The sequence below is a fragment of the Halichoerus grypus genome, chromosome 5 (genome assembly GCF_964656455.1).
Source record: "Halichoerus grypus chromosome 5, mHalGry1.hap1.1, whole genome shotgun sequence".
NCBI lineage: Eukaryota > Metazoa > Chordata > Mammalia > Carnivora > Phocidae > Halichoerus > Halichoerus grypus.
In genome coordinates this window covers 31,383,189-31,392,666 of record NC_135716.1, presented here as the reverse complement: position 1 = coordinate 31,392,666, position 9,478 = coordinate 31,383,189, and positions in this window count along the sequence as shown.

The window sequence follows — 9,478 nt, the reverse complement described above, 5'->3', positions numbered from 1 at the left end:
CCAAATGGTAGCTAATCCATAAGCTGATATGAAATTAGAAAAACAATTGACCTAACAATGGCAAGCTGGACCAAAATTATAATGTCATTTTGGGGAATTTGACAGAAAATCTTGTAGATAGAAATGTACTATGGGAATGGATGTCTTTTAGGCTAAAAGAAAATGATGTCAATAGAAAGTTGGAGCTACAGAAAATAATGGTAAATAGGCAAATGTAAAAGGCTGAGTTTTGTCTCCTCATTTTTCCTTAAAAGACAATTGACTTTTTTTGTTGAAATCAAAACAGTAACCTTGTAAGATGAAGTTTATAACATATGTAGAAGCCAAAGACATTACACAATAACAGGAAGTACAGGTGATTGGCAAGAAAATTAAGTTACATTTTTCTAAGGTTATTACATTTGTGAAGTGGGAAATATCAGGTGAAAGTGAAAAGTTTGAAATAGGAAGTAGAAGTGTAAAATATCCAGTATAATGTGAAATGGTACAATATTAATTCGAATTAGTTTCTGATAGGTCAGGGATGCATTTTTTTATTTAGAGTAATCACTTAAAATACAATAAATTAATAAAAGGGATATAGTGCTATAGCAACCACTTAAAAATAAAGAAGAAATATAGATAAGAAATCAGTAGAGGAAATAAATGATATATTAGAAAATATTTGGTTAACCCCCAAAAAGACAAGAAAAGGAACACCAGAGGAAAAAAACCCCACAAAATCACAAATGGAAAACAAATAGGAAGATGGCGGGCTTGAGCCAAACTATACCAATAATTATATTGAATGCAAATGAAACTGACACTCAAAATTACAAAAAAGCAAGACCCAACTCCAAGTTGTCTACAAAATATGTATATTAAATACAAAGACACAAATAGAGTAAAAGCAAAAGAATGAAGAAAGACCTGTTATATAAGCAGTAGAGATAAGAAAGCTGGTATTATTCTAACAATATTTTAATAGAAATATTACATATTAATAGATAATAATGTTAATATGAAACAGAGGTAAAGAAAATCATTACTTGATAATGAAAGGGGCAATTTATTAGTAAAACATAGCAATCCTAAATATGTATAGATAATAATAGAGATTCACAATTGATGGAACAAACCCTTCACAACTTGAGAAAGATACTCATAGCGTAACAGGAAAATTTAACACTCCATTCTCAGTAATTGTAGACAAAGCGTTTTTAAGGATACAGAATATCTCATCACTATTAACCAACTCCACATAATTAGTATTTATAGACCAGTACACCAAAAACTTGCAGAATACACATACTTTTCAGGTGTACATGAGACATTCACCACAACAGTCAATACACTGGCATATACAATATCTCAAAAATATAAAATAAATTAAATTAGAAATCATTAACAAGAAGACACCTTTAAAAAGTTACAAATATTTGGAACATGAACAACACACTCTGGATAGCCAATGGCTCGAAGAAATTGAGAAATTTAAAAATATTTTAAACTCAATAATAATGAAAACACATATCAAAACATACGTGATACAGCTAAAGCTGTGCTTAGTGGAAAACATAGCTTTAGAATGCCCGTACTGGAAAAGAAGAAATCTTCAAAATCAATTGTCTAAATTACCATCTTAAGCCAGGAACATAATTAAGCTCAAAGTAATTAGAAAGAAAGGAATAATAAGGATAATGGCAGAAATCAATGAAATAGAAAATAGAAAAAATTTAAAAGACAAAAGATTTTTAAGACTATGTTTTTTAGAGCAGTTTTAGGCTTGAGAGGAAGGTACAGAGGTTTCTCATATAATTCCTGTCTGTATACATAGATGCATAGCCTCCCCATTATCAACATCCCCCACTGGAGCGGTACATTTGTGATGCTCAGTATGTTCCCTCTACCCCTACTTTGTTGAGGGTTTTTATCAAGAATGGATGCTGTACTTTGTCAAATGCTTTTTCTGCATCTATTGAGAGGATCACATGGTTCTTATCCTTTCTTTTATTAATGTGGTATTTCACGTTGATTGATTTGCAAACATTGAACCACCCTTGCAATCCATGAATAAATCCCACTTGATCATGGTGAATAATTCTTTTCATGTGCTGCTGGATTCTATTTGCTAGTATTTTGTTGAGAATTTTTGCCTTCATGTTCATCAGGGATATTGGTGTAATTGTTTTTAGTGGGGTCTTTGTCTGGTTTTGGAATCAAGGTAATGCTGGTCTCATAGAATGCCTTTGGAATTTTTCCTTCCATTTCTATTTTTTGTAATAGTTTGAGATGAATAGGTACTAATTTTCCTTATTTTTGGGGGGGGGACTTTCAGAATGTTTTATTCACTATCATGGTATTCTGTACAATGTTGCACCTGGTCAAAGAATTCATTTCACAACCAAAGAAGCCATCCTTGCAATTTTCAGTTCTGTTGATTTGGAGATCTTTGTTCTGAAGGGCAGAATATTTTTGCCAGGAGATATAATAATGACTCCAGTGAATCAGAAGTTGAGATCAATGTTTGGTAGAATTCCCCTGGGAAGCCATCTGACCCTGGACTTTTGTTTGTTGGGAGATTTTTGATTAGTGACTCAATTTCTTTGCTGGTTATCGATTTGTTCCAATTTTCTGTTTCTTCCTGTTTCAGTTTTTGGTAGTTTATATGTTTCTAGGAATTTATACATTTCTTCCAGATTGCCTAATTTGTTGGCATATAATTTTTCATAATAATCTCTTATAATTGTATTTCTGTGGTGTTGGTTGTGATCCGTCCTCTCATGTTCATGATTTTATTTATTTGATTCCTCTCTCTTTTCTTTTTGATAAGTCTGGCTAGGGGTTTATCAATTTTCTTAATTCTTTCAAAGAACCAGCTCCTGGTTTCATTGATCTGTTCTACTGGGTTTTTTTTGTTTGTTTGTTTCTATATCATTTATTTCTGCTCTTATCTTCATTATTTCCCTTCTTCTGCTGGATTTAGGCTTCATTTGCTGTTCTTTTTCTAGCTCCTTTAGGTGTAGGATTAGATTGTGTATTTGAGATGTTTCTTGCTTCTTGAGGTAGGCTGGTATTGCTATATACTTCCTTCTTGTGACTGCTATTGCTTCATCCCAAAGGTTTTGGACCATCCTGTTTTCATTTTCATTTGTTTCCATGTATTTTCTTATTTCTTCTTTAATTTCCTGGTTAACCCACTCATTCTTTAGTAGGATATTCTTTAACCTCCATGTATTTGTGGTTTTCCAAATTTTTTCTTGTGGTTGACTTGAAGCTTCATAGTGTTGTGGTCAGAAAATATGCATGGTACATTTGTTACGAATTGATGAACCAACATTGACACATCATAATCACCTGAAGTTCATAGTTTACCTTAGGGTTCACTCTTGGTGTTGAATGTTCTGTGACTTCAAACATATGGATAATGACATATACCCATCATTATAATATTATACAGAGTGTTTTCACCACCCTAAAAATCTGTGCTCTGCCTATTCATCCTTCCTACACCCCATCCCCAGCAACCACTGATCCTTTTACAACCTCCATATTTTTGCCTTTTCTAGAATGTTATATAGGTGGAATCAGACAGTATACAGCCTTCTCAGATTGGCTTCTTTCAACTAATAATATTCATTTAAGATTCCTTTATGTCTTTTCATGATTTGATAGCTCATTTGTTTTTAGTATGAATAATATTCTATTTTCTGGATACACCATGGTTTATCTATTTACCTACTGAAGGACATCTTGGTTACGTCCAAGTTCTGGCAATCATGAATAAAGCTGCTATAAACATTTATGTTCACCTTTTCTGTGTGGACATATTTTTCAACTCCTTTAGGTAAATACCAAGGAGCATAATTCTGGATCAGATGGTAAGAGTATGTTAAGTTTTGTAAGAAACTACCAAACTGTCTTTCGAAAGTAGCTGTACCAGGGCGCCTGGATGGCTTAGTTGGTTAAGCAGCTGCCTTCAGCTCAGGTCATGATTCCAGGGTCCTGGGATTGAGCCCCATGTCAGGCTCCCTGCTCAGCGGGGAGTCTGCTTCTCCCTCTGCCTCTGCCTCTCCCCCTGCTTGTGCTCTCTCTCTGTCAAATAAAGAAATAAAATCTAAAAAAAAAAAAAAAAGAAAGTAGCTGTACCTTTTGCATTCCCACCAGCAATGACAGAGTTCCTGTTGCTTCACATCCTCATCAGCATTTGGTATTGTCGGTGTTCCAAATTGTGGTCATTCTAATAGGTATGGAGTAATATCTTGTTGTTTTAATTTCCATTTCCCTGATGACATAGGATGTGGGGCCTCTTTTCATATACTTATTTGCCATCTGTGTGTAATTGCTTTGATGATGTGTCTGTTAAGGTCTTTGGCCCATTTTTAAATCTGGTTGTTTTCTTTTTGTTGAGTTTAAAGAGTTTCTTTGTACAATTTGGATAACAGATCTTTATCAGATGTCTCTTTTGAAAATATTTTATTCCAGTCTATTGATTGTCTTCTCATTTATTATCTTTTGGAACAGATTTTAATTTTAATGAAGTCCAGATTATAAATTATTTCTTTTATGATTTATGCTTTTCCCCAAAGCTGAATGGGTCAAAATGCTGCTGATCCTTAGAAGAAAAAGCAAGCCCAGTTGAGGGGCTTCTAAGCCCATGGTCAATCCTCACCTCCACCCTTGTTTCTCAGAGCAACCAGATCCTTCTCCCTCAAATCTGAGAAGATGTTCTGGTCAGTAGAGATGAAAGTCAAGTGTCATGTTTTGTCTCCTTGTTTATTCAACTCATGTTTATTGGTGGCTGCTTTTTGCCTGGACACAGTTTGAGTGTTGGGGATGTTATCTGAAACAAGATATAGCCCCTCTCTTCAATTTGGACATCAGATGAAAAATATGAAACTGCAAACATTAAGCATTACAGAAGAATGTATGATAGAATATGACAAGATGAGAGTGCTTAGGAAGAGTGTCCAGCCCAACTCTAAGTGGTGGGGATGGGGTGTCTATGAAATGGCATGTAGGCTGATACTAGATAGATGGTGGGAGGTGGGTAGGTAAAGAAAATTCATCTGCCTTGCACTAGCAAAATATGACATGTAGATTCTTGGTTTCCTGTATAGATATTTCTCTGTTGGCATAATATATTGGTTATTTAGAAAGATGTCTCTGCTCATTCCAATATTTTATTCTAGAAGTTTAAAACAATGCAACTTAATTTTTAGTAAAAAACCAAATTCTTTACCAATTCTTCTTATTTGGATAAGCAACAAATATTATATACCTCACCTTTTTAAAACAAAATCTGATATGAAATCAAGTCTTAGTGATGTTTCATTTTTGTTCACTCCTTTCTTTTGTTTCCTTGACCTCTTGTCTTATTAAATATGTGCCATTTTCATATTTCACAAAATGTTTGCTCAATATTAAATGGTAAAAGCAAACAACAAATACATAATAGAATATCGTAATTGCCCTATGTGGCCAATATCTTCCTAACATTTCTTAAAGTAAGTAATTATTCTTTTTTGTAAATGAAAGTTCTTTCAAATACAAATCATTGAGAATTGAGGAAATTAATAATGTTTATTACCTATTCCAAACCATGCTTCTTCCTCCAAATAATTTCACATCAAATTTTGTTTTAGCAGAATTCAAAATCTTTCTGAATTATAATGCCTAGCACTAAAAACTTCATCTCTACTGGAAGAAGATAGTGTAATAAAAGTTTCACCATTCTTCAAAAAGGGAGTATTGTAAAGAACACACCTATCTATTTAATACTCATTTATTTTAGGTGCAAAGATTGTGTTGAGAATATGGTGGTGAATAATGCAGACACAGTCCCTGATCTTATGGAACATTCATTCTAGCCAAGAGGAGCAACATTAAATAAATACTTGGATAATAAGTACATATATGCATATATTCTCACATATGTGGAATTTTTATCTGGATCTATCTTCCTGTCACCTATCTTACCAAGGCACCTAGTATACCTCCTATTTTCTGATCACCAGATCATACTTGGAGAATGAGATCAGTAAAGTTGTTTGGCATAAAACCTGGGGTATGGTGACATGATCAAGGGACCTCTGGATTACGTATCATGGCACAGAACCAGAGAGTTGATCTTGCCCTGAGACAAGAAATTGTAATGCTTTTCTATCAGGTGAAGGTGAAATCAAATACCTTCTGGAGTTCTGTGTTTATGGATACAGTGAAAAACACATCTGGCCAATAAATAGCTGTGTACCTGGTGTCAGGGGCTGTCTTGAGTTGTTCCAGTAATGAGATCACCTTTGAAAAATCAACAGCAATTTGTGTAATCACCTAACTAAGATTTTGAGAATCTTCTTTTTGTAGAATTCATATAGCTTGTGCGTAAATTAAACAAGTGAGTTACATGGAGGATATGATTACAGGCACTACCCTTGTATCTTTCAAATATTTGGTGGTGAGGGGTGCCTGGGTGGCTCATGCCTTTGGCTCGGGTCATGATCCCAGGGTCCTGGGATCGAGCCCTGCATTGGACTCCCTTCTCGGTGGGAAGCCTGCTCCTCCCTCTCCCACTCCCCCTGCTTGTGTTCCTTCTCTTGCTTTGTCTCTCTCTGTCAAATAATTAAATAAAATCTTAAAAAAATAAAAAAACACAAATATTTGGTGGTGATGCTTTTCTCTATGATTGCCCTAGGAATGTGATTTTACTCTGGCTTATTACTTATCACTTTGCTAGGGAGTTAAGGACTAGGCTTTTGGGGAGGTTTGTTTTGGGGGGGGTGTCTTTCTACCATGAAAGCATTATGAAAATGTCAGGGAGTTAATTAACAGTTGCTGAGTGTACTATTCCAACTCTTCACTCAGGGGTGGGGAAATTAAGCTCAGAATTGGTTTGCAGAACCACGGAGCCCCCTGTGACACTAACTCAGCATAGAATTTCTATTTATCACTTGTCAGTGGACCACAGTGGTATTCTTTACCAGAATTAGAATGTAACAATCGTCAGAAAGGTCTGGGTACTTCACTATGCCCAATATACAGTCACCCTGGTAAATAACCACAGGTCCTTTGGGGAAAGAGTAGGAGAAAGAATCAAGTATCTACTAGTGATGCAAGATTTCTCTCTGAGTGTACCCAAGCTCCAGTGCTATAACTTAGGCATGGAAATCGGGTGGGGATCCATAATTTTCTATTGTGCTAGCTTAAGTCAGAACTATTCTCATCACAACAAAGCTCCTCTGGTTGTATAGATTATGTAGGACCTTAGTGTATCACCCAGGTATTACAGTCCTAAGGAGCCCATGATTTTTAACCACTTTCAAGGATCTCTGTGGGTCTCATTTTCTATAACCATTTCAGCCTTATCACCCATTATGATAACTACCCACTTTGACTGTACTGGTTAAGTTGTTACTTGGCCTCTTTCACCCCGATAATTCTTTATTTTCATTAAATCTTAGAAACCATTTCAATGTTATCATTGGCCACCTTCAGTCCCGGCCAAAGAGGAGAGTCAATGTAGCATTTAGTGTTTTGATGAAAGAAGAGTCTTCTGGGTCTTCTCAGGGCCCAGTAGTTAGGGAGTAGTTGAGCCGACCATCTTTGATAATGCCACTCCAATATCTCTATCTCCATAACCTTTCAGATTCCTTTTGCATTTCACCAGGAATTTCTAGCATCTCAACTTCATTCCATGTAGTCCAGCATTAAGACCAGGATTTAGTTAACCAAGTGAGCAAGCCATTAGAATCTTCCTCAACTTTTTAAGCCAGTACATCAAATGCAGACTCTCTGATAAGCTGATAAGCACCCCCACATTGATAAATTATTTCTCTCTTTCTTCCCTGGTCTAGCAATTTCAGAACACACACACTCATACACACACACATTCCACTGGTTCTTGCTCATATAATTTTAAAACAGCCAAATATTATATTCTTTAAGCATTTAGAATTCCTATATGGGTTGACTCTGTAACTGTCCCCACCCCTCTTCCTCAGCATACTAGGATTTCACTCTTGCTATAGGTTTAGACTAAAGAAAGTTGGTAGTGGTGGAAGAAAGAATAGTTATCTTTCAAGGCAACTACCTCAAACAAGGTAACGACAGGTACAACAATCGAAGAAAGGCATTTCTGCAGACATATAAGGTTTAGTGAAGTTTTGGGCTCAGGAAATACAGAATAATTCCTCCAAATGTCAAATATATATTTGTCACCATTTTAATTCTTGGATCACACACTTTTCCAACCAGTCCCTTTGTTTTCAGGCCATGAATTCACACTAAATTGTAACCCAAGGATCCATAGAATTAGATTCTATGTATGATTGTTTTAATAAAGAAGTCCAGCAAGCTAGGTACAAGAGATAAGTGGTTTGTTAGAACCCTTATAGAAACTCTGGTTCTCTCAGACTATGTTTTGAGCTAAGATTTTAAATCTTTAAACCTTTAATTTTCTTTCATTGTGCTCTTTGCTAGAGTTATACACAGTCAGCCCACCCCACATTCTTTACATTTCCCATTCTCATCATACTGTGTCATAACAACAGCCATGTGGACCACTGATGCTGCACTTTCATTGGGCACTTCATTTCAGTTAACCACAGGTCATAATCTAAATAACCCCAGGTCATAATGTAGGTAACACTTGCCCAGTGACTATTATGGACTTCTAGTACCTCACACCTTTCCAACCAAGCGAGCTAACAGATCCCAGATATCCTTTCTTAATGCTCTGCACGCACTTCTGGTACCAAATCCTGCCTAATCCGTGGTTCAGTAGCAGATAGAAGAAACCATGATTATTGTATCATGGAGAAGAAATTATTCAGGGAACTGGTACTTACAAAAATCATTAGAATAGCTGGAAGACATGCTATCTACTGAACCTTCAGAAACCACTTTCAGAACAATTCCCCAAAAATAGCCCACCAGGAGAGCAGTTACCTCTGCCACAAGGGAGGGGGATTTCACATAGATTTTGTGTCTTCAGCTGGAGAATCACACCACTGTAGCCACTACTGGGGTACTGTCAGATCACTATCTGTTATCCCAGGATCAGGAAGACATGGCTACACCTGCAATTACTGTTCCAGCAAGTCTCAAGTTCAGCACGTCTCTCCCATGTACTCAGTTCCAATTTCAAAAGTCTAATAGGAGCTTCTGATTCGTGGAACCTGTTATATCTGGGATTCTAGGTACAAGGATGTTTGGGAAGAGTAGATTTTTAGCCTTTCAACTTCTGCTTACAGATAAAATCTCTAGAAAGACGTCTGAACATATGATGAGCTGGCCATTTGGAACAATATCTGTCAGGTTGGGTAAGCACCCAATGTAGTGCTTGGCATGCAAGTGCTCAATAAAGGTTTGTACTTGCTTTTCTACTCTCAGTCTAAGCACCATTTCTTTAGGCCACTTCTGTCCATCCAGACCAGGTTAAATTCCCTGGTCATATGCTCCCTGAACTCCTATAATTTTTAGTCTTACCTCATTTGTAATTATA